Source organism: Engystomops pustulosus, chromosome 3 (assembly GCF_040894005.1).
Source record: "Engystomops pustulosus chromosome 3, aEngPut4.maternal, whole genome shotgun sequence".
NCBI classification, from domain to species: domain Eukaryota; kingdom Metazoa; phylum Chordata; class Amphibia; order Anura; family Leptodactylidae; genus Engystomops; species Engystomops pustulosus.
Genome location: NC_092413.1, coordinates 180,548,305 through 180,575,498, shown reverse-complemented (window position 1 = coordinate 180,575,498; position 27,194 = coordinate 180,548,305). Strand labels below are relative to the sequence as shown.

The window sequence follows — 27,194 nt, the reverse complement described above, 5'->3', positions numbered from 1 at the left end:
GATCAATTGTGTGCCAAAAATCTACCGCAAAAGCAACAAAAAAGAAAAGAAAAGAAGGGGTTTGGCTCAGCAAGAGCCTGTGATACCTTCTAACTCCCAAGCTTGAAATTCTACACAAATTGTTAAGACTTCAGAGACCTCTTCTTTAGACATAACTCCATATATTTCCAAGGCATCAGTGGCAGCTGACAGGTTTAGACACCCTACACAGACTCTGACTAACTAAAAACAAAATGTGCCTGAGAATGTACAGAGCTCACAGTGTGCTCCACAGACAATAACTTCCTCTGATTCATAATGGGATACAGACACACACCGCTTTCCTTCCCTCCACCCCTCCACATAAGTCTAGCCAAAGCCTCGCCTTTGGATGTAAGAACATTATTCACATTCTTTTAACTAACGGTTCTGCACAGGAGATCAGAAGGCACATCCCTCTGACTCCATGTCAGTTATCTTGTAAGTCAGGACATGGGCGGATTTCTTTTTTCCAAAGAAAATGTGCATAAAATGTTTGACAAAGAATACCCCTGTAAGGGATATTTTGGATTTTTCGATTCAGCAATCACTCAATGTACCCAATCATTTATTCAGTTGCAATCAAAACTCTAAAGAAAGGCTAACATCTGTACGTATGGGCAGATCAATATATGCGACAGTGATGAAACATATAGATGGGATATTCCTTGAACAAAATGGTAATTTATCAAGGTTTGTACTGGCAAACAAGCCTTGGAAAAGCCGCAATTCCTTGATCATGAGCAGGAAATGCCACTATTTCCCCACTTACACCTCTCCACGCCAAATGGGGGAATGAAGCAGACCATACAGTGGGGCCTTCCTGGAGTATTCCTTCCCCAATGCATGCCCTCTACCTTTAGCCTATGCCAGTAACTGATTATAGCCCAATTCACCGCCGTGTCTGGCCAACCGCTAAATTTATCAAGAGGCTCCCCATCGGAACCAAAGGGGAAAGGGGGAATTTGAAATTAAAATCAATTCCAGCATTTCTAATGATTCCTAATTCCCACCAATGAGTATGTTCTACATCAGTTATTATAAAGCGGGATCTTGTGCCAATAGATATCTTTTGCGTATCAGATTTAATACAAAGGCTTAGACAGCTTGATAAATGTGGCACACAAAGTGTTAACATCTGAAAAGGATATACGACTTTAGTTGAAAATTTGCACAATTTAAGTGCAATTAGTTTCTATGTTCTTCCTATGCCACTGAGAACCCGGAGTGAATTTGTGCATAAATTTGCACCTTTTAAAAAAAATATTCATAAATCTGTCTGTCACATCAGAAATCTGGAGTAAGTTATCTGGAGTGTAAAGTGGAGTGTGTTTGCAAAAATCTGCAAGGAAAGTCGCAAAAATTGTCAACTCAGAAGATATGACTTTTGTGCAACATTTTGAAGACAAAAAACTGGTTGACCTCCTTCCTTCATTACGTTTAGTTCCTTTATTGTAGGTGTTGAAAATTTTTTTAACACTGCATAGTAGGTCCAGTGAGCCTTTTGCATTGCTTATGTTGAACTGCAGAGAAAAAATTATTTATAGTTGTGGTCTCCTCAAATGTTGAAGAGGCACAATATGGCCTCCCGAAGTCTCTTACTCCCTTGTTCACAGCCCCCTTTAATGGACACTATTATTGCATTTATGCAGGTGTGGTGAATGAGTGTGTTCAGGAATGGCTGATGAAGAAAACTGCCCTGCAGCTATGTCTATTGAGGTATTTCCATTTTCATTATCTTGGTACCACAAAATAAAACTCTGAGTCATCAGTCTAAGATAAAATTGACTAAATTGCTGAATTTTACAATTACATTCAATCAGGGGTATAACTAAAAAAGGGGGGCCCCAGAGCAGACTTCTGAATTGGGTTCCCCTTCCCCCTTAAAAAATTTATATAGTCATATATGTACACATGTGAGTTACAATCGCATACAGTATGTACACACCATATATACATGCATACATATAGCAATAAACAATACACATATACATGCCATACCATATACAGACATAAAGCATATAGACACCAAATATCCTCGATGCTGGGGCCCCCTGAAACTATGGGCCCAACAGCAGCTGCTATGGCTGCTACCACTGTAGTTAAACCCCTGTATTCAATCAATTGTCCACTGATCATACCAACTATGATCATCAATATTTCCACCTATATCCTAAAACAAGACAAGGAGGGTAGATATGAAGCATGTGATGTGTGACATCTCAGCCGACTCCTATTACTGGTGATTACAGTAAACGGGGAAGGAGTGAGTCATCCTAAAAAAAGAAACATTGAGCTGAGGATTTCACACAAGGACAAGACATAAGTAACAATTACTCCTGTGCATCATAAGGAGACGCTAGCCTCAGACACATCGTGTCATTTCAACACGACCAAGGTTAATTATTCTGTTTGTCATGAGTGAGAAAACAGACTGTACACACTGTGCTCCCGATATTCTTCTACGTCACGTCATCTGTTGGACGTACTTGTAACAACCACGTCTTCTGACAATAATCTGCCTAAACTTTGTGTAGCTGTGGAATGTTATGTAACAGTTGTAGTAGTTTTAGGCATCAAAGCCGGGGCTCTGTCACACAGATTTACGACCAGTGACGCCATACTCTCACAGGGCACATGATAAAAGGGTTTCTGGCATGTCACCTAATGAAAAACAGAGGGACCTATTTTTCTTTTTCGCAGCACGTCTTTAATTACTATTGGCAGGTTATGCAATAAAAGTGTTTATAACATGGTGTAACGTTCATTAATTATAGTAAAACTCAAAGCAGTCCTTGTATGTAGACAGGGTAACCTCACAATTATAGTATATGCTACATACAGTGTAAGGATAGCTGAAAGTATAACAAACCCTTTCAATAAGAGATGAACAAATCCATTTGTCGATTTGATACAAATCTGCTGATTTTCCAATACGACATTGAATCCCAATTCTGTTTTACTTCGGCCGAACTGATTTAGCTCCAGATCCAGAAAATTTTTATATAACCTATGTTGTTTTTTTTTATTTTCTACAAATTTTTCATTACGGTCACCATTATGGCAAGTGTGAGGGTCATCGTTGGGATGTTAAAGGGGTGTTCCCATCTGGGAATTCACATTTAATTTCAATCATTTGCCACATGTAAACATTTCTTCAATTGGATGTTATAAAAAAAATGTAGCCATGTTGTCCCTTAGAAAACAGATAGCTTCCTTGGATACAACCACCCCACACTCTGGCAGCAGTGGCCAGACATGTAGTATTCAGTACTGCCTGACCTCCTGGAATCAGTGATCATTACTACAGTATGGCTGTAGGACATGTAGTAACTCCCGGACATTTCATATACAGAAAACTTTTGTTTCTTTGTGCACTCTCTCCAGCAGAGGTGGCCGTATCCAAGGACACAGTCTTGTTTCTAATGGACCATATGGCTACATTTAGGATAAATTATCTTTACCCAGGTAAGTTTTTTAATAACATCTAATAGAAGAAATGTATATAAATGGCAGATTAATCATACTGAATGTTAATGCCCAGATGGGAATACCCCTTTAACCATAACACTATTTTTTTGTGTTTTTGAGGACTAGAGAAGGTTTCATACAAATTTACAGGCCAATTGGAGCAACATTGGTTGGTCTTCAAAAACAGGCCTGGATCCATGGCTCAAGAACCTTGCAAAACATTTTTATCTGCCAAAAAAAAGAATATTTTCCACAGTGAGCGGACTGTGCTGACAAAACAGAGACACTGTCCAATATCCAACTCAACACTTAGAACATTATGTGGTTATCCGTGAGGACGACAAACTCAAATCAGTTTGTAAGATCTTGGTTGATTAACAATTATTGAGGGCCTGTTCAGACTAGTTTGAATAATTTTACATATGCAGAAAGCATGCAATTTTTTGGTGTTGCTGTTGTTGAAGGAATGAAATCATCAGTTGCATTTAGCCACTTCTACAATGCATATACAACAATTTGTTCTAATGTGTGTGTATGGATGTCTGAAGTGCATCCGTATGTGCATTGTCATATTGTCTCACATCTCATATATCTAGTTCCTTGTTTTCTACTTTGTTCCTGCCCAGTGTTTCCAAGGACTCACTTATGTGAATGAGAGATCTAAAAGTAGTGAATATTTTTGTGCTTGACAAAGGCTACTTTGTAGTCGAAACGTTGCTGTGTGGTGAATAAAACATGGAGTTTCACTTCATCTTGTGCTGTGCTGCAGTCCTTTTACTACTTGTCGGATTCCATTTGTACTATCACCATGGTCAACGATCTGCGGGCCCCCTCCTCAACTGATACAACTCTGAAGGGTGGACAGTCTACATTATCCTTCTCTGAATATCTTTGGTAGATCAGAATTGCATGTTCTAAAACCTACCCATAATTGTTAAAGATTCACTTAATTTTTCCAAAATTTTGCATAAAAACCCATTCTTAGGATAAGTGATCAATATCAGATTGGAGGGGGTTTGACACCCTGCAACTCAACATCTCCTAACCATGACGCTAGGAAACGCTAGGGAGATTTCTCTGGAACAACACCATAATCCATATAGTATGTAGTAAATATAATTGACTCATTATGGAGCCTCCAAACAAGGGAGATAAAGCTGAAATCCAAAGAAAAAGTAGAATATGACCGGCACTCAAACTTGCTAAAAAATGCATCCTTTATTACGTATCCAATAAAAAGAGAAGATTACATTGCATATCCCATAGGACCTACGCGTTTCGAACGTAGATATTTAGTTCTTATTCATGGTCTAAGGCTGAAGGCTTTATGTGGAGATTTGATTTTTTTACTAAATTAATGAGGTCCTCCACATTTTAGGTTTTGGTAACTTGTGTAGTACTAAACTAGTAGGTTAGTATTTCCCTTAGTCTTTGTAGGTAACTCTTTCCACTTCTGATTGTTAGAATGACTGTGAGAGGCCTTGATTGGTTTAAAATAATGTGAAGGTCAAAAATTTGAAGAGCTTAAAACAAGGAGAGTTGTAACAGATTGATTTAAAGGGCACCTACCACCACAAATCTACCTATAAAGGTAGATTGGGTGGTAGGTGGATCAATGGGACGTGAGGATAGCCCTTTTAATCTCGTGTAATCTCAGATGCGGCTACTCCACGCCCCAGTAGCCGCATAATTAAATTTGAATATATATCTAATAAAAGTTATCAAAAAAGTGCAGGGACGTGAGGATTAGCCCTTAAAAGGGCTATCCTCACGTCCCATTGATCCACCTACCACCCAATCTACCTTTAGAAGTAGATTTGTGGTGGTAGGTTCCCTTTAATAATATATATAATAATATATATTTATTTAATAATATATGCTGTTAAACTACATGCCCCATCAGTTAGGGTATGAAATATCCTTTCATTCTTTTATGTGAAACCCTACCCTTTTACCTATACTACTCCAAAGTCATGTGAAAATGAGCAACAAAGAGTCATTTGCCTGAGATGAGTCAAGTTTAGAGTCTGGACAAGAAGTGCCACTTCAGACCCCCCTATCTTTGGTTCTATATTACCTAGAACCGTGTTGAATTCACATTAAAGATTAGAATTTCATCTTTCTAATCACATCAGATTTGTTGTTTTATGAGCAAACAGAACTGGAGAACCTGATTTTTATCAGCAGCTTACAATTTCTAATTGCCTTCACCTAGATGTGTCTCCGGTTCTGTAGATTACATAATTATGGTGTAATTTGGAAGATTAGAAACGTATCTTTAATATGACAGCACTTTTCCAGGTACTATAGAACACAAGATAAGGATGTCCTCCTGTAGCCTCTAAACTTGATTTATCTCAGGCAAAATCTGACTATTCTCACTTGATTTTAAAATGACTTTGTACAATATCTTTTAATGGGTAAACAGGCAAGATTTCACATTAAAAAGGGAATTCTTGAAAGGACATTTCATACCCTTCCTGAGAGGGATAGTAGTTTAATAGGGTAAAATCTGGTGACAGGTTCCCTTTAAGGTGGTAAAAAATATTTTCTCCCCATATTTTCTAAAAATATTTTTTTCAAGCGGTCCATAGATTTACAGTACAGACAAAAGTGTTAGAAGTATCTTGAGAAATATTGTTCTATAGTTATTGCATGGTGCATTAGGAGATATGAGAATACAGCATTAATTATAGGCTCGGTCATTTTTCATTGCACGCTATTATAGCTTGCACATCCATCATTGCTATTAATTCAGGAAAAGACTTCAATGCAGTCTGCAGGTTGGAGCAAGTCCAGGGGTGCAAAACAATTGCTCATAAAGTATAATAGAGAGTTGGAGGTATGTGCATTGGTTAACCACAAAAGTACTTTTCTTACTAATCATATAATAGACGGAAACGGAGATACAGCTGTACAATATTCTGATTCATCTCCAGCTGCAAACAGGCAAAGTCATATCTAAAGCTAAAGAATATACTAAAGAGTAAAAAAAGGAGCTAGTCTATCATTCAAAAATTGATACCATCAATTTTTTTTTGTATACATGTATCACCAAAGGTCCACACAATGTCACATGTTAGAAGGGACATTACTCAACTTGAAGGATTTTCCATCAATCCCAGATGTAATAGAACTTGGTAAGATTTTGATTGGAATAAGTTCCCTGAAAAATGAGGCCCATGATTCCTCTCTTGGCTCTCGGCTCAAACAAACTTGGCTTGGACAAATCTAGGTCTATGGTACACTGTACACCTTTAACACACAAGCTGGTGTAGTATGCTGGCTTCACTGTGGGACTGCACAGGCGCGGGACCATCAGAACAAGGTAAGTATAAAGGTTTTTTATTTTATAAGTGGGCACAGAGGGACTGCCTAAAGGGCGATTTGGGACACTAAAACACCAGTTAATAAGGTCCTGTGGGTGGTTTAGTGCCCCAAATTGCCCTGACAGGTCCCCTTTAAGGATCAGGTTTTTAAAGGGGTTGTCTGATTGTTTTTAAAATTCTGGAGGCAGGCTGCCATTGTTCTGCACCACCATCTCTTGTTTGTCTACAGGGGCACGGAAGCTGCGCTGAAGTCAGCTACCGGCTGACTATGGTGGTTGGCCATGTCCATCCTTCACTATTTCCAGGGCTGTATCATGCTCTGAGATATGGGGACGGGTGGGCATGGCCACAGGGGCACAGCCCGCCTCTAGAATTTTAGAAACAATCGGACAACCCCTGTAAAGGGTAAGCTGCAAATGTTACTGAAAAGGAGATTTTTTTCCATTGAATACAACATATGTACAAGCTGATAGCAAGATACATCTTCTTTATTATATCACATCAAAATTTCTCAAAACCCAACACATCACCCAAAACTTTTTTATTTTAAAACATAAATTTATGTTCAATCTATACAACCCTTTTAATATCCCATATGCAAGACATATGCAAGTGCATTTTTCTACAACTGATGGCTTAAAGGGGTTGTCTACTTTCAGCAAATATTTGATATGATTTGTGTAAGGAAAAGTTGAACAATTTCCCAATTAACTTTCTACATCAATTCCTCAAAATTTTCTAGATCTCTGCCTGTTGTCCTTCTACAGGAAGCTTCTATTTTTCTGGATAGAAATCTGTCCATGGTGATGTGATGGACATGCAAGTGCACGAGCCATTAGTATAACACGACTCTGACTACTCTCTGCGATGTAACGGCTCGAGCACCTGCGTGTCCATCACCAGACCATGGACAGGTTTCTAACTACTTGAAGTAAAACAAGAAGCTTTCTATAGCAGGACAGCAAGCAGAGATCTAAAAACCATGAGGAATTGCTACATAAAGTATATTGGAAAATTGTATAACTTTTCCTTACACAAACAATATCAGTTATTTGCTGAAAGTGGACAACCCCTTTAACTTCATATTTTTTTGACTATATACATGATGCTGGTTTATCTGCTTTTTCTTTTATCCAGACACGGTGGCCCATGGAATTTAATAACTTAGTTCCATTATCTTAAATTAGAATCAATATCAATGACGAATATATTTTGCTAAATTTAGAAAACATTCCACGGAAAAAGAATATTCCTGATGGTGAAGAATGTATATTTCATTATACAATGGAAAACATTAAAAGGGTTAGATGATACACTATGAGGTGCTGAGGCTAATCTGATCACAGTTACTAATCTGGCAGATTGTGGTCTGGATGCCTGTTGCTAATTGCACGTTCCATCCTCTGCAGCGAGGCTGCCGTGTTATGACCAGACAGGCAAGACAAATAAGCAAAAAACCCATGGGATATTCCATCCATCTCCGAATATCAGATTCCTATGTTTCCTGTCAATTGCACCAGACTAATTTTAGCTGCAGATGACATAAGCATACTGGAAAACTAAAACTTACTGCCTATGGGTCTGACCATCAGACTGTGTACATCCCAGCTATGCGGAGTGTCACTGACAAAGATCAAAGTAACCCTTTGCGGAATGAGAAGTAAACGCGGCTACTATACATTCCATGCATTATAAAGTAGAGAAGACTCACCATAACCATGTATTAAATACATTTCTCCCAAAATCCTTTTTGAAAATGTTTCATTTTTTAATCCTTTTAAGTGGTTCATATATTGTAAGCACCTGATGGGCAGGGCCCTCATTTCTATGGGTTCAACTGATGACTTTTTATTGCTCTGTAACAAACATCTTATTCTATTTGTACATGTATGTTGTAACAAGATTTGTTATTATTCATAGTTAGGTATTGCAGTGTAGATGGGTATGAAATTTGCTGTAGGTTGCACCTTAAAGGGGTTGTTCAGATAGGGAATAATTTGCTGATTGTGGAGGTTCTAGTGTAGGACCACCACATATCCCGAGAACAGAGGTCCATTGCCCCCTCGACCCGAATGAACAGAGCGGCTGGTCACATGTGTCTGCAACTCTTCTATCTCTATGGCACTGAGAATGATAGTGAGGCAAACTGCCGTACAACCGACTGCCATACTTGTGATCCGTAGGGGTCCCTCTACTTGTTCCCCCACCGATTAGACAAGTTATCCTTTATCCAGGGCCTGGACATCCCATTTAAGGATATTCCAATGATAGATATTCATGATCTAATTAGAATACTCAACTTTCAGGAACTAGGGTATTGGGCAGCCATTACTTGTATTAGAAGCAGGAGAAAGCTTTACTTGTATGACAGCGGTTTCCACTATTAGGCCAATTAGGCCTTATTGGGTCTGTGTTCTTGCTGTATTTCCAAGTCTGACCACGGCTGTGTAACCTGAACTCACTGTATTATAGTGAGTCATGAACAACCGATGCAGGATTGTACCAATCTCACAGCTGTTGTGTGGGAGATCACTGCTCACATGACTCTTTATAAGTTAGTTCACAAGACAATGGTCAGTCCTAGAAATGCGTCCAGGTTAGGGCTCCTGTTTCTCGGACTGAATATTGTCCTAATCTTAGCCTCAGTAAGTAAAAGACACTGAAGTAAAAATCCAAGAGGAGGGAGTAGGAAACTCATCCGCCTAATATCTCCAAGTATAGAAAAGTGATCCCATAATGGAAAAATACTATTTTTGTAATATAACAAAGTTGTCAGTGTTTATCCTATCCACTGTTTCCCAATGATTCATGACATAGATGGTAAATGTGAGAGATAAATATTAAGCAGCAATTATGAGCTCCGAGTGAGATATCTAATGACATCATCCTGGCCAGAAGTTTTCATTTCCTGGACAGTCTTACTCCCAAAATAGCAAAAGAATTTGATAGATATGACAAATGTCATGGGACAGGCCACCAAGTACTCATCCATGTGGGGATGTTGATGATGAGGCCATATCCTTATTGTATAACATAATATCTAATTTAGATTTATTCTTCCCATCTAAACCTTTGCTCTAGAGCAGTGGTGTTGAACCTATGGCACGGGTGCCAGAGGTGGCACTCAGAGCCCTTTCTGTGGGCACTCAGGCCATCACCACAAGACAGAGTTCACCAAACCGGACCAAATCTTCCTGCAGTCCCAGGCAACTTATAATATGATGCTCTCAGCGCTATTTTAAAGCGACACTTTATTGGCTATTTGGAACGGCAGGAAAAGTGAGGTGGTGTTGACAGAACTGCGTCATCTTTGGAGGTCATCCTGCTGGACCCATCAATCTTCCTCTACAGAGAGACCCTCTTTTTTTCAACTGTATTGATTGCCTTAGGGGCTGATACGATTGAAAGATGTGGAAGAACACGTAGTAATAAGTTACTGCTTAAAATGCCACGTTGGCACTTCACAGTAAATAAGTGGATTTTGGTCGTAGTTTGGGCATTCAGTCTCTAAAAGGTTCGCCATCACTGCTATAGAGATTCTAGTAAATAGTGGAAATGCACTGCTATATTTCAGTAATTTATATAAGTTGTAATTTTGTATAGCTTCTAATGGTTAATACCATCTCCATACACAAATCCATCATGTTTGACTCATTCACAAAAATAAACCTGAAAGATCCTTGCCAAGAAACATATTCCAAAAGAGTGAGCACCGCCATAAGGTGACTAAACAAGGTGGTATCAATGTGGTGACATTATTCTTATATTTACTCTTCGTGTGTGGAATGTACAGCCAGGTTTTCCTATTTTACTAGGGACATGTAGGATATGGAATGAGCTCATTGTAACATCAGAACATTATGCTCCTGGGACTGGCCAGTGTTTTCTATTTGTGCACATTGTGGCATTGAGCAGTCATGACGTTGGCCAGGGACATATTATTTTGGGAATGTGTGGGGAGTACACGTGTACTGTTCTACACAAATTCCTAGAAATACTGTAAATCTCCGTGTAATAAGGACTTTCCTGTTATGTCACATGCTTGGAGAACAGTCAGAAAGTATGAGGTACGGCCGGGGTGGGCACACATTTTCTTTCTGTGTAACATAGACAAATGGAAACTATTACAAACAGCCTCCTCCCTTTTTTATACATCTCTGTGAAAAATCAAAGGAAGTTGTTCATCTAAAGGAGAGAAGAATTGACTTTAAAGTTCATTTTAGGACGTGTCTCTAAACAGTTACTAGTCACTACGTCTGGAATGGCTCCTTGGTTTCCTCTGGGTCTGCTGGAGACTTCAAAAGGAGAATAATGTTAATCCATGCAATGTGTTTTACACATTGATTTCAAGAGAATGGCACATATCAATGACAGACCTCGGACACTACATACGGTATTCACATATATTGCATTGGTAGAAGATTTTCACATCTTCACTCGTAGTTAGTGAAATGTGAAGCAATGATTTGGTAAGGAAGCTCTCGAGGACAGATAATTACCTCATATGCACAGTACATTAGAGCGGAGATGAAGCTCTAAGATACATTACCAATACGGTGGAATACTTATATTTTACAGCTACCTGGGAATGATAAAGTCTGTTCTTGACACCCAATTATCTTGGTTGCCCTCAGGCTCAGAGTGATGTTCTTACAAATGAAACCACAGAATCTGACATGTGTGTTTGATCGCTAGGGATCCCACTGGGACCCTCCTTGATCATAAGAATGGGATTCCTCATATTGTCTATGTGAATAGAGTTGCAGTATACATGTATGGCCGCTGCTTACTGACAACAGACATAGGGGTAAATAGAGCTGTTGGCGCACATGCCCATTACTACTCCACTTTCATGTTCTCATGAGCATTCAGAAGTCAGACCATTGGCAACTAGACACTTGGTTCTGGATTTATTTCCCTATGAACACTGGTGCGTGTGCTGAGCTTGTGCTATTCACCCCTATCAGACTGCAGGGGATGTCTTACAAGACCCATAGAGAATGGAGCGCTAGTTTAGCATAGGCCATTAGGGGCACTGACAGTACCCTGTTCATGTGATCACTGAGGTTCCCATCCATTAAACCACTAGTTATGTCCCATCCCAGTGGTGCTGAACCTATGGCACGGGTGTCAGAGGTGTCACTCAGAGCCCTCGTCGAGGGCACCAAGGCCGCTACCCCAGCACAGAGTTTACCAAGCAGGAGTCAAGGCTTCCTCCTGCAATCCTAAGGGGAAACCCTGAGGAAGCTGCGGTAGCGGCAGAACGCGTGGGGCGACTTCTCCCGAGCCGTCACTCTCATCCCACACTCTCTGGTAGTATTTTGACATCGGTTCATTTTGAGTGGCACGTGACTTTTGGGTAACTTTTTCATTTTATTTCAGCAGGATTCTTGCACTTTCCGTGCATAGTTCATTTTCATTCTCTGCTGAGCCTGCTGCTTGTGGATATCCCACTGCAGTTCACACATAGACACATCAAGCCACCGTGCACACATCCACTCTAGCCAGTGTGTTTGTGGGATGTTATTGTGGGGGGCTCGGGTCTGGAGAACCTTACATTACCAGGTGTCAGGCTCCAGGTGATTTTTCACCTATGGGTGCATTTGTGGGCATCCTTTTTAATTGCTTTTATTTCTTGCTCTTTGGATGTTTTTGTTCTATGTATTTGTTGGCTACTTAAATAAAATTAAATTGTGTTTTTTTTGGCTATATGACACATGCTTCTTCTTCATTATACGGGTTGTTCTGCATGTGTTTAGCCCTAGATAGGGTTCTTTAATTGTGTTTAGATCCCAAAACTGTTTACACCCATCCCAGTGGTGCTGAACCTATGGCACGGGTGTCAGAGGTGTCACTCAGAGCCCTCGTCGAGGGCACCAAGGCCGCTACCCCAGCACAGAGTTTACCAAGCAGGAGTCAAGGCTTCCTCCTGCAATCCTAAACCACCCAGGACGTGATCGCTGACATTTTACAGCAAAGCATCCTGAGCTGGAGCGGATGATATGATGAATGTTCATAGGAGCGCCTGCTCCTGGCCCTGCAATTCTTCCTGTTTAGGGTTCCCTGGAGGAAAGTTACAATAATAATCTGCGTTTTTTTACCCCTTGAATGGCCCAAATCAAAAATATGATGCTTTATTCTACTAAGGCATCTGTTGCCATGTTTTCATCCAGTGTTGGCTGTAGCATTGGCCCTGGAGGGCTGTGTAACAATTCCATTGTGAGTGTTGGTGAAAAATTAATTAATATTGTTGTAGCTGGATTGGGTGCACTGGTCTGTGAGATCATTTCCCTGAACACAGCACATGTCCTTCCTCCATGCAGCAGTAGCTTCTGTTTGAATCTATAGATCTATTTGTCTATATCAATACTAAGACCTCATGTATATACAGCACATACTGTACTATGTTGAGGGGCCCATCAGTGGGACCATTACCTCCCAATATTTTCATGAATATATTCACTTCAATGCAATGTTCTAAAACTATCTTCAAGCTCCAGACAGTTTGTGCCTGTTGTACCCAGAGTAGCGAGAGGATTTGGAGACTGAATTATTAAAATATAATACTCGCCAAGCAGCGAGTGCAATCCAGCCCCATAGCTGACTTCTCAATGAGAACAGAGCTGTTTAATAAGAACAGATGTTTGTGCACTCATCCTCTGAGATGACTCACTTCACCTGATAGAAAATGTTCTGCTCTCAAATTATGTATGTAATTTCCTATAGCGGCTCCACAGACTGAAACCATTAATTGTTGTGTGTCCTCCGATGTTTATTTCAGAAGAGTTTGGGAAAACAATGGATAAGTTCTGTGTCTCAAAATATATTGGACAACATTTATTAAAGGGAACCTGTCATCAGGAGCCCCTTTTCTGTCTCCCTCATATCCCCATAGAGAATAGAATGCACATTGCAAAAAGAGTTTTTATGGTTTTTAGAGTAAAAATGGCTTTAAAAAAAAACTGGGTGCAGCTTAACAAAAAAGGGTTTGAAAATAAAAAGGCTTAAAGTGTGGCTAAAAGGAAATCTATCATTTTATGTTATGCATTATGAAGCAAACATACCTTGAGAATGCTGTAGCTACACTAATGCAGGAACATACCTTGTTTAATCTAGTGCTTCTCCTCTTACATTAAGTATGAGCTGCTTTAGAGAATGATTTTATTACTGTTTTGTGCCTGACAGGCAGAAGTAATCAATCGTTGCACCATCCCCCAGCTGCTGTGTATGAGTCATCCAGCTCAGGTTTTTTAGTCCTGTCTGGACAGTTCAGGAAGCTCTGTGTAATGTGTTTATGAACGCAACACAGCTTTTCCAAGGTCCTGAATGTTATAATTGTTTTTTCAGCAGAACCACTCAGCTCAGGGATTAAACAAGATATGTGCCTGCATTAGTGTAGCTACAGCATGTTCCAGGTATATTTGGTTCATAATGCATGAAATCAAATGGTAGATTTCCTTTAAAGCTTGCCAATGTATGCAAAAGTTTTGCATACATTTTGTAAAAAAAAATGAATAGTGTAATTGAGCCACTGATAAACAGGGGGAATTTGTAGACAGCCGTGTCTAAAAGTGCATGGCATGAATTTTAGCAATGCAGAGTGATCGTATTCTATGTATGTGATATTCAGAAACTGTAATGCGCTTGCAGCAACACTTTGTTATTTTGGAAGAACATTTCACAGGGGAGCAATACTAATTATTCAGTCTGAATGCTTTGCAAATAATTTAATATTAAGCTTCCACCCATAATTACACTGGGAAAGGAGAAAATGATTAATAAAAGAGACGAATGACATGAGTAAATATGCTAATAAAATAAGCAGGCTATCATTATAATCTGCTGTACTGTATTATAAAACAAGCTTCATTTACACTAAAAGCCAGTTATTCACAGATCGCTGTGCCCATTACCTCTACAATGAACACAAATTAGTGTTTTGGTCGCTAGAAGCAAAATATTAAAAGTTCCTTTGTGAGTTTAACGCACTGAGCTCCCATGTACTAAAGCAAAACTCTGTCTAGACACCATGTCACCATATCTCGTCTACATGGGCTCTGTGTTCCCACCCGCCTGGTTAAAATAATATTCTTATTAATAGCCTTGTTAATGTGTTCACTGCTTAGCTTGTAACATGTCAGTTTTTGCATCTTTTTTGGGGGGAAAGTTTAATAATATTCAAGGGGTTCGTTATTCGGTCTGAGTGGGTAGCACTTCTGCCTTGCAGCGCTGGTGTCCTGAGTTCTAATCCCACCCAGGGTCAACATCCTCAAAGAGTTTGTATGTTCTCTCCATGTTTGCGTGGGTTTCCTCCGGGTCCTCCGGTTTCCTCCCACACTCCAAAATATACTTTTAGGTTGTTTAGATTGTGAGCCCCATTTGTCATGCTTTGTGCAGCACTGCATAATCTGTAGGCGCTATATAAATAAAGAATTATTATTCAGATTTATAACATTACGAATCTGGAAATGCAGGTACCACATATACTTGTGCTGCTACAAGGTGTCTATATATGCTGCTATATAATATATATAATATATAGTGATGATATAGACTGCATAGCCTCATTTTTAAATTAGTAGGCTATTTTTTGGTCAAGCAGATATTTCTCACAGCACAACTGTGTGTGCATGTGTTTTTGGGAAGAGAATATGCAAATACATTTTCAAGAATGGGATAATAAAAACCTTGGCCCTTGTTTGCATAATTCTTTGCACTGTTAAGAATGTACAAACTGCTTACACTTGATTTTATGAAGTGTTTTCGCCAGTTTTGTGAAACAAAATTCTATAAATAAAGGGGTAAACTGTAGAGCGGGACCCTGCGCCACATTTATTATTGCGACTCAACAGAATTGTGTCGCACACCAAAAAAAGGGCTACACCAAAAAAAAAAGTTGGTGCAGACTTCCAGTGCAGTGCAGATTGCACCATATTAATAAAGACTATGCACCACTTTTGATTAATCTGCATGCCCCACAGGCAAACCGCAACTAGTGCACTACTTTTGTGCAGCCTCACGTCAAGCATGACTTTTAGGAAGCCTAATGACATGATGCGGGATAATAGTCCAATCAGTATATCCAGAGCACTGTTTCAATGTGATTGCATCTCATCAGTACAGTGTAGGGAACTGAATTGGGTAACTGAAAGGCTGTATACTAGGTCAGGGGATTCAGATTCCTTATAGAGGCTTTTCCATTTAGGCTACCTCTGGAGGCATGATCAAAAATCTGATGTAAATATTAACACGGTACTTCTACAATTCTTGAGGCATGTGGAGACTTACAACCATTAATGATCAACTGGAAGATTTTGGGAAATAAATATTCAAATAAGTTTTCCAGGATGGGATAATGAAAACTTTGTCTCTTGGCTACCTTGTAAGGCATGTGGAGACATAAAGGACAAGAACCTTTAGTAACAGTTTATCTTCTAATGAATGTCGCCCAATTCTTTGTCATCTTGTTGGGTGGGCCCATACATATCAGAGGGTTGATTGGTGGGTTCAGCTGATACACAGTTAGATCTATGGCCCACAGAACTTTACTAGTAAATGTAGACACTGTGAATAGGGTCTTTCATCTCCTGAGTCCTGAGTCTGCGCCTCATCACATTTGCACCTTTAACCTTATTGTTATAAATATGTTGCTCAAGCTTGAAAAGGTCAAGAACTTCCATGATAAAAAACAAGATAAATTAGTGCCGAGACCCCATGACCCTCCAGACCCCCAGCACAGAGAAGGTAAATAGCTGCAGAGAACACAATCTGCTAAATCTTCATATAGTTTATAGCTGCAGACACATGACCATACAAAACAAGGGCACCAAGCAAATACGAAATTCCATACTTAGCCACAAAGTCTCCAGAATATATATTCTAGACGCAGATTCCTGCCATGAATAGTGATGCATGCTGGGACTTTGAATTTAACAACAGCCTCAGGCGATGTAAACCTGAACTAATGTGTAGAGGAGTGGAAGCAGCAAGCTGAGTTCACTATCCCTGTAATACACAGCGAGAAGAAAACAGGCGCATATAATGCACAATTTATTATATTAACCGCTGCTATTTAAAAGTCATTAATAGTTTTTACAGAACATCTTGAACACTTTCAAAAGCGTTTAACATTATCTCATGCAAATTCATATTCGCTGTGTGATGAAGAAAAATGAATGCAGCCAGGTTCTTCATTAACCACCCACTGCGGTCAGGGCCGTACCTTCAGTACTCCAGCATCTGTATCACAGACAGATTCAGGAGACACAGTTATGTGGGCACTCTATACATCCTATATGGAGACAACAATAGTTGAGTATCAAGTGGTAGCGTTATATGGGCATAATGGGAGATATACTAATTAAAATGTGCCAGAAAGCGCCACATTGATTAAAGGGTTGTCAGTTTCTCCTAATAGGGAGATGGAATAAAATAACAAATGGTTATGAGTAAAGCACTTGGTGTCGGAACACGTTAACCCATTTGTCTCCTCGTGTTGGATGATGCATCTTATACAATAAAGTTTTGGCATAGACTATCCGTGGATCTCCTTCATGTTGTGCCGGTCCCTACCTTATTTGGTATTATTACCAGATGGCTATGGATGGATCACTCTCCGTGCACCAGGTGTCCAGGAGTTGGGTATGGATGGATTTACCAGCTTATATTCATGTAATGGAACCCACTTTTTCTTGACTGCAATGACGATGTTCAGCCTACTGTATGTGAGGCTATTGCGAATCACTGGCCTCAACTGAACACCACTGAGGCCAGTGACAGGCTACACGTGTGACATGTTGTGGATCAGATGTCACCACTGCAGTTGAGAAAACAAACACTGACAGGGAGCAAGTGACCATGGCAAAAGATTAAGCATTTAGATACAGTGGAGGGAATTTTAGTGTCAGTATCTACTAAGAGGCTCCAGCCTAAGAGGTTCTGGACCTGTTTAGATCAGGTCTGACTTGGCAGTTTTGTGTTATATTCTACACCGGTTTTCTGGCAGAGACTATAGTAAATCCAGTGAGCCAGGTGTTCATGCCCCTGCCCACCACCGTCTGCACTAGTCTGTGCCGAAACATGCCCAAAGTGGCAGGGAGAAGGAGATGTATGTGCGTTATGCGCCCAAAAAATGGTGAAGGCATAATGAATCTCCCCCACTGTATTTTGATAAGCAAAATGGTAACAATGTTTTCCACTTTCGACTTTGAAGCTCCATGTCTCATCATCTATTACAGCTTTAAGGTCTCATGCACACAAATTTCCAGCTGTGTGCTGCTTGTAGCATACCGTTTTAGTACAGGTAGCACACAAGCTCATTCAATTCAATGGGCAATACGGCCATCAATTTGAATGACTGTATTGTCCACTGTCCGGTACCAGAAAAAAGATAGAGCTTGTCCCAGCTGCATTACCTCTCCAGCCAAACATGTGCTACACCTGGGCAAGTACCAGGTTCATGTGTAAGAAACCTAAATGTGAGACTACTATCATTTTACAGACAATAATAAATATACATTTCATATATAAATTTGACCTGCAACTATTTTGCATATGTTTAATTATACAGATTATTATTTTAGGCTGCAGTGTTACTGTTTTTGTCCTAAAAATCAAAATTTTATTTACTTTGGTTTTTAACACCCATTCCATTGTTGGGCAATCTATGATTAAGATTGTTGTCCTACTGGAACACTGTGCCCTCCTTTGATACCTATAGTACTTCATCTTGTGGGATACTCAGATATAGAAGACTTTGAGACCACCATTGTTTCTGGTCAATTATCCGACACTTTTGCTTGTGAAACAATCCCATATTATCCGACATCTTACACTAAACTTGACGATTGCTTAAATTTCTCAATCCATTACCCCCCTTCTCCCTTCATCTTTCCAAACCAATTTGTATCCATTAAAGCCCAAATTAGTGTCTTTCATCTCATCGCTCCAATCATCTGTTCTCAATCTTCTGTCCATGTTTCATACTTTGTAGAAACTCAGCCTGAAGCTTGATGTACATATATTGAAGTTGAGGCTTCCTCACCTTTTTCTGGACGACCATTCTAGGCTTCCACATCACACGGCTCTTTCATGGTCTCACTATTATGAAACAAACGAGTTTCTCCAGTGCCGTGTTTGCCTCACTATAACTGATACACCATGTGAAGAGCTGACGCCAATATTGCCTGGACGTCCACCTCTAGGGTATAGGATGGATGGACTGAATTTCATTTTCTAACAAATGTCATGGCTCTCACATGATGCACCTTGCCAATTTTCTTGACTGTGAGACCCCTATCGATGAGCTGGATGAGGCTGTTTCTTTTGATCTTTGAACTTTGACCTTTTGCTTGGGAATCAATCTATAACATACTGAGCTTTTAGGGAATATGAGAACAGGATGTAATATAAAGAATAAAAAAAATTGTTCCACCACCAGGAGCAAGACAGTAACAATGAAGTTATATGACAAGAATCTCCAGAACTAAGTATATGCTAAATAGTTGCTAGTCAAATTTATGTATGAGACAGCCACAATTATCTAATATATAAAGCTGGATGTATGTGTGTGTCTATGTATGTATGTGTGTGTGTATATATGTATGTGTGTGTGTATATATGTGTGTGTATGTCCGCTAAAGGGATCTACACCGTCGCATTTACAATCACCAAATTTTGCACAGTTGTTGTGCAAGGTTTTGAGATGAAATTTTCACCCCACGCTTTCCAAAATCCACTTATTACCATTGACTGCTCCTGCGGCAGTTGTAAGCTGAGCCGTGATTGGTTGCTGTTCTACCACAGGTCATTAATATGAGTTCTGAGCTCTGATTGGTTACTATGGGCATTGAGTATAAGACACTTTTAAGTGAGGTAAGCTGGATAGAGGATAAAGAGATAGGGGGAGATATATCAGAAATGTCTGAGGTAAACCTGTTCCAATTGCCAATAGAAACCAAGCAGAGATCAGCTGTAATTTTTTACACAGCTGTGCAAAAATGAAACTTAAGCTCTGGGACAGTCACTGAAAGAAACTGCCGCCGACAGGCAGACAGTCACTGAAAGAGACTGCCGCCCACAGACAGACAGTCACTGAAAGAGACTGCCGCCGACAGCAGACAGTCACCCAAAGAGACAGGCAGAAAGTCACTGAAAGAGACTGCCGCCGACAGACAGACAGTCACTGAAAGAGAGTGCCACCGACAGGGAGACAGTCACTCAAAGAGACTGCCACCGACAAGCAGATAGTCACTGAAAGAGACAGTCTGAGACAGTCTATAGATACATATAAAATATTTTTTGTTAACCCATTCTATTTTGTTGTAGCTAAAAACAGCCCTCTCTATGGGCACCTGCGCCATCTGGCAGAATTCGCCAGACAAGACTTAAGGCCTCTTGCAGTCCCAGGCAGCCCAGAACCCTAGAAGGAAGCTACAGTGATAATCCAAACTTCTTCTCCTCCTTTCTACCGTATTGGTGTCCTCAGGTGCCTATACAATTTAAACCTGTGACAGAGCAGGGAGTAATAAGTTTCTGCTTAAATTGTCGCATTGGCACTCGGTGTCTAAAAGTTTTGCCATCACTGGTTTAGAGAATACAATGTAATAATGAACATTTTTATGTTTCTATTTACATTACAGTTTTTTTGATAATTCCTCTGATAATAACAGCTCTAATTCCAATGCCCACATCAGCATATGTTCTGTTTGCAACAAACACAAAGGTAACAGTTGCGCTTCTCTAGAACAAATCTCATGTGATCTGCAGAGGAATCATTTCAGCATATCAATGTGACATCTTCAATTTACACTACATTGCTGTTTTTGTTTCTGGATTTGGTGATTTATATGCGCCTACGAATTCTGTCTTTACTTCTTTGAAGTCTATTTTTTTAGCATTCAACTAATTTATTAAAAGCTTCATACTTATTGACCCAATGCTGAGATACACGTCATTTGTCTTCATGCTTGGTTCACATCACTTATATTTCCCTCCGTTTTAAGGATACGTTGGGAAGATTTGAGGCGTATCTTTACATTGAAGGGTTAGGACGTATTCCACAGCACGTACAGTGGGATACATCGTCCTGGTGTTCAGGGTGTTTCCCCAGTGATGTGGTTGTCCTTATATGGACAGTTACATCTCTAGGGACCTCCCTTAACAGACCCTCAATGGAGGCCATAGTGTACCCTCAGAGGAGGCCATAGTGTAACCTCAGAGGAGGCCATAGTGTACCCTCAGAGGAGGCCATAGTGTACCCTCAGTGGAGGCCAAAGTGTACCCTCAGAGGAGGCCATAGTGTACCCTCAGAGGAGGCCATAGTGTACCCTCAGAGGAGGCCATATCGTAGCCTCAGAGGAGGTCATAGTGTACCCTCAGTGAAGGCCATAGTGTACCCTCAGAGAAGGCCATAGTGTACCCTCAGAGGAGGCCATAGTGTAGCCTCAGAGGAGGTCATAGAGTAGCCTCAGAGGAGGTCATAGTGTACCCTCAGAGAAGGCCATAGTGTACCCTCAGAGAAGGCCACAGTTTACCCTCAGAGAAGGCCACAGTGTACCCTCAGTGGAGGCCAAAGTGTACCCTCAGAGGAGGCCATAATGTACCATCAGAGGAGGCCATAGTGTACCCTCAGAGGAGGCCATAGTGTACCCTCAGTGGAGGCCAAAGTGTACCCTCAGAGGAGGCCATAAGCCTCTGCTGAGCATATATATAGCTGAATAGGAGGAAGCAGGATAGAAACACACAGTTTGCTGTGTCTTTCCATCCCATGTAACTCACAGTATGTGACGTCTACCAGTATTTGCCTATGGATATGCTCAGTGTATATGCCGGAACTTTCCTGACATGTACGCAATGTGAATGTAGCATTAGTCTTGTAAATCCCAGAATAATGGGATAAGTGTAGTATCAATATTTTCACAAAATGCTAGGTGCAAATAGCCTAAGGATTAATGGAGAAAAATATATTACATTTTTATCACTTTAAGGGTTCATTCAGATGGACGTGTCCACAAAAAATGAGGATTTGATATCTGTTTGCAGTCCGACACTTTTTTTATCGGTCCCCCCTGAATCCCAACACTTTCCTGTTCTTCTAGTTTTTCAACACTTTTTTTGCCATATAATCAAACTGATAAAAAAAAACAAGTCTACTTGCTCCTTTCAACTCCTAAGAGTCCTTTTTTTGTATCCTATGAAGCTCCACTGGGTATCAATATTTGGGTAACTGGGCCGTGTGCAGCCATTACCATTACAGGCCTATTCTCTAGCCTGCACCAGGTAACATCCAACTCTTTGGGAACCGGGACACCTAGGGTCATTTTCATATTTTTCTGATTAATTTACTACTCTATAGGATTGCAAGTTCTTTCTTTCTTTATACTCCATAAAAGGGAACCTATCGCCACATTTTTCACAAATACAGCTAGTGGCAGATTCCCATAGAGCCCTTATTACTAAACGACACCCTTCTTTTAGCTAAAAATTGTTTCCCTCAAATTCCCATATATTCAACTTTATAATTTTACCTAGTATCCAAAGATATGTATAGCGAGTCAAGGTGGACGTTTGCAATCCTTTCTCTGCATGCAGCAGTAATGTCGTGTGACCAGGTCCTTTAGCCTTCTAATATATGCAAACTATACAACAGGCATATATCTCATTAAATCACAGCATATCATATCACATGAAATCACAGCAACCTGCATGGAGAAGAGTAGAAGTGAGTTATGTTGTTATGTATGTGGTCAGATATGTACATGGGGTACGGATTGCTAATGTTAAAAGGCTAAAGGACCTGTGATGATATCACCCTGGTCACATGACATTAGAGCCATGCCCCTCGACTCGCTCTATAGATCTCTAAATACCAGGCAAGTTTATAACTTTATGGGGATGTGATGGAATCATGTTCAAGTGCATGAAGCCTAAACGTTATATAATATTAGTCAAGTAATATGCAAAGATTTTTGAAAGGCTAGCTAGGCTTGAAGGCTAGTGGAGGCACAATATACTATCCAGCATTGTAGATTTTCTCCCCCCCAGCCGTGAGCTCACACTATACAGTGAATACATAGACACTGTTCATATGTGGTTTTCTTAATGAGTGAACAAGTTTCCAGAAGACGACAACCAAATATTTCAATGCACTGTGGAACCAAACAATTTGACTTCTAATTTTATAGAGATGGAAAACACATGAACTGGCACACATTAAATATGATTAAATCAATGTGGTATGTGACAAAACAACAAATTTATATGTACAAATATTTACCCATTCTATTAGGAATTTGCTGAAGAGATCATTGTAACCTTATGTGAACTTATCCAAGTATATCCGTCATCAGAGTGTAAGCTCTGCGGGACAGTGTCTTGAAAATTGAAATCCCTTAAAGCTATGGTCACAAATGCGCACCTCCATTCCGTTCTTATGGTGCACAGATGGGTGTCTGGTTTGGCTGATCATCTATTATGACTCTCTTATAGCTTGGACATTGACTTACGGCATGTGACATTTTTTGTCTTTTTGAAGGGGTGTAAGTTTGCCTACCATATTTGGTCAGATAGATCTGACATTCTGGACTTGTGTGCAGAATTTTTAACAATTTGTTCGAATAACAACTCAATGACTAATACTTTACTTGGGCCTGGCCTGTTATTAATGACGTCAGCTCTGGCTTTTCAGATTTTTATTTTATTTATGAAATATATTTCAGCCCATTTCCTGGATGGATGACACAGCATTGTCTTCTGAAGTTCAGCTTTACATTCCCGACATTGACTTTAACACTAGAGTTTGCTTCCGTCAAACAGCAGGATGTAATGGAGATGTCTGCAGGATCACAGAACGGTAATACGACTAATGTCACCAGTATCCCAGCAGGTGACATGACTCCGCTAGGAAGACCTGCCAGTTTAGTACACACAGTGTCACCAGCATCCCGGCAGGGGAAAACCTCACACAAGAACAGAGTAAGGACGTTCAGTAAACACAGATGTATGCAAACGTACAGTAAGTTAATGTAAAGTGTAAAGTTGCAGCAACTTTTTGTTTCTATAATACTCCCCCCTATAATACTTCCCCTAGAACAGTGATGGCAAACCTTTTAGATGCCGAGTGCCCAAACTACGAACGAAACCCAAATATTTTTTGCAAAGTGCCAATTCAACTATTTAAACAGTAACTTATTACTCCCTACTCTGTTACATGTTTAAACTGTATAGACACCTGTATAGACACCAATACAGTAGAAATAAGGAGAAGAAGTTTCGGATTATCATTGTAGCTTCCTTCTAGGGTTCTGGGCTACCTGGGGCTGCAAAAGGCCTTAAGTCCTGTCAGGCAAACTCTGCGTTGAGGTAATGGCACAGGTGCCCATAGAGAGGGCTCCGAGTGCCACCTCTGGCACCCGTGCCATAAGTTCGCCATCACTGCCCTAGAAGTAGCGCCATAGCGAAACATGGGTCAGGTGATTCAGTGTGTGAACAGGTTTATATTGCACATATAGTTTGAATGGCAAATCCTCATCTAATAACTTTTTACTTGTCTACTATTTGTATGATGGCTTGCATATCTTCATAGAAGAGATATTTAACCCACCTTGTGGCGTTGTTTGCTGGATAAAATTTGAACATAATTTGAACAACAATTTTTGAACATACACCCATTTAACCTGTTGTACCACTATTTGCTAGATAGTCCTACACATTTGGTTGGTGGGTCAATGTTGGTGATTTAGGGCTTACATTTAGGAAAGGTCCTCCATATCAAAACAGTGAGGGTCCAACCACTAGAAAACCTACCGGTCAACATTGAGACGAGTGTTGCCATCTCCACGTTGCTTACCAAGCACTGTCAATTGTATGGAAGCTTTGTTTGGTATTACAGCTAAACCCTAGTGACTTTGAATTGCGATGGCCATGACATGACAGGCCTAGGAAATGGAAGTGATGCTGCTACTTTTATAGATAACACAAGTGGGACCCCAACCAATCGAATACTCAGGACCTATTCTATATGGATCCTCAATATTTTAATCCAAAATTACGTTTCAAAGTAGGAAAAATTCAGAGAAGATCATTGAGAATGAGAAGTGAGTCCTATAAATGGGGTCTAAGTGACGACAAACTGATTCCATCAGTGTCATTAAATTGTCTTCCTTTGCTCTGACAAGTATAAAACACAAAAGCATCCATTACATATTATACCTTTAATAGAGACTTGTCAACAGGCAATTTTAGGGGAATTCTTCATGCTTATCAGTTGCCAGAACTAACAAATCATAATTCTTAGTTGTGTCATGCAAAATGTGCAAGCTGCATAGTTATAATTACACAGTACGTCAGTTAATAAAATACAGCTGTTCAGACGTAATGAGTGGGAACCCTTGTAGTACGGCTGTATACCGGGGAGGGGATCGCTTCCACTGAAATTCCATCTCTGCTGTGTTTTAATTTGAAATTATAGCGAAATAACAGTCCACATTCCATAGAGATGATCTGCAGATTACATGGGTGTGACCCACATCCCAGTACTGCTGTATGACCACCTTCAGGTAATTATTGTTACACAAATCTTCCATTAATGCTATACCATATTGAGCCAAATATATGATGATACTAATACACAGGAGAATCCCACTTCATCCTTTGAGTGCTGTACTTTGAAGACTCCTTAAAGGGGTTGGGCACAAGTTGCCCGTGTGCGCTTACTGCCTTAATATGAATGTTCATTAAGTGAATCAGCATTCCTGATATTTACTTAATTGCTGTCTGCAAGCTCTCCCTGGATCTTTGTTTACATGTCTGTGCTGATAAAAAGGAGGGACCTGTAGAAGGAGATTATCCTGCTCCCCCCTCCCTGTCACTGAGATGGACTGTAGGAGAAAGACACACATTGGGTGACACCAGTGGGACGGACTAAAGGAATGTGAACTAAAGGACAAGAAGTTGTGTATATATGCAGGGAGAATCATGGTGAGAACAGGGAAAGGCTGAAGTTCTCAAAGGAGGCAAAGGGGAAGGTACATATACATGCAGAGACATGTCTAATGGAACAGAATTATTGAAAAGTGTACAACACCTTTAATGGAGAGAGTGGCATGTGAAAAACCTCATTGTGAAACGTGGGATATACCAAAGTACAATAAGCCCTTAAAGGAAACCTACCACTTGTAGTGGCAGGTTTCTGATGGAAATACCGGGCACCAGCTCAGGGTGAGCTGGTGCCGGAGCTTATTTTCGTTAGTGTTTTAAACCGCGGTATCGCGGTTTAAAACACTTTTTAAACTTTATAGCCGGCGCAGGCAGATACGCGGTCGGCGCTTACCATGCGCGCGGCTCTCATTCACTTCCTATGTAGCCGCGCGCACGGTAAGCGCCGAACGCGTACCTGCCTGCTCCGGCTATAAAGTTTAAAAAGTGTTTTAAACCGCGATACCGCGGTTTAAAACACTAACCAAAATAAGCTCCGGCACCAGCTCACCCTGACCTCACCCTGCGCTGGTGCCCGATATTTCCTTCAGAAACCTGCCACTACAAGTGGTAGGTTTCCTTTAATCTCTTATATGGGTTTCCTAATTCTGCTACATAAAGCCCATAAAATGCTTATTGATGAAACATTCACATAAAAATTTAGAGAATGTTATTGAATAAAAACTGAAAAAGTTAGCCAATACCCTTTTTCTATATAGTTAGATGTCATATGATGATGGTGACCAATCGCTCTCTTCAGCTGTGAAATTCAGGCAGTCCCCGGGTTACGTACAAGATAGGTTCCGTAGGTTTGTTCTTAAGTTGAATTTGTATGAAAGTTGAAACTGTATATTTTACAATTGTAAACCCAGCCAAATTTTTTGGTCACTGTGACAACTGGATTTTATAAATGCTGGATTGTCAAAAGAATTGCAGACACCTGTGATAACTGTTACAGCTGTTTATTGTAGCCTAGGGCTAAAGCACAGTACATTATCAACATTCAGAGGTCCGTTGTAACTAGGGGTCGTCTGTAAGTCGGGTGTTCTTAAGTAGGGGACCGCCTGTAGAGCTGTTCCATTACAGACTGCCCAATCACTATCTATGTTCAAGAAACTGGTCACATATTTAGCAGACAATTGACCAATGTAGCCAATCACTGGCCTCCACAATGATGTCATTTATCCCATTGAGAGGTTAAGGCAGCCATGTGATTTGATGGTACATAGATTAGCTAAAGATAAAAGAGAGAAAAGCAGCTATGAATTCAATGTGTAACCGATCACATGGTGTAGTTGTGCTGAGCGAATAACTACTTTGTAGGTATGTAAAAGGGAAAGTTAACCTTGGATCCTCAATCAGGCCCATTTTGTATAAGGTGACTGTAGAAAAAAGTGGAGA

The 27,194-nt window shown here is 40.2% G+C and overlaps 1 protein-coding gene across 3 annotated transcripts in view; it reads right to left on the bottom strand.

Moving 5' to 3' along the window:
- The window catches only part of SPSB4 (splA/ryanodine receptor domain and SOCS box containing 4), a 101,688-nt gene that overhangs the window by 55,757 nt on the left and 18,737 nt on the right, over window positions 1-27,194 (bottom strand). The window contains exon 1 of one of the 3 annotated variants that reach the window (XM_072143119.1): window positions 87-250. The exons of the other annotated variants lie outside the window; for them this stretch is intronic. The gene's annotated coding sequence lies outside the window, so the exon portion shown is untranslated. Of the gene's footprint in view, window positions 1-86; window positions 251-27,194 lie in introns of those variants that run through there. 3 annotated transcript variants of the gene reach the window in all.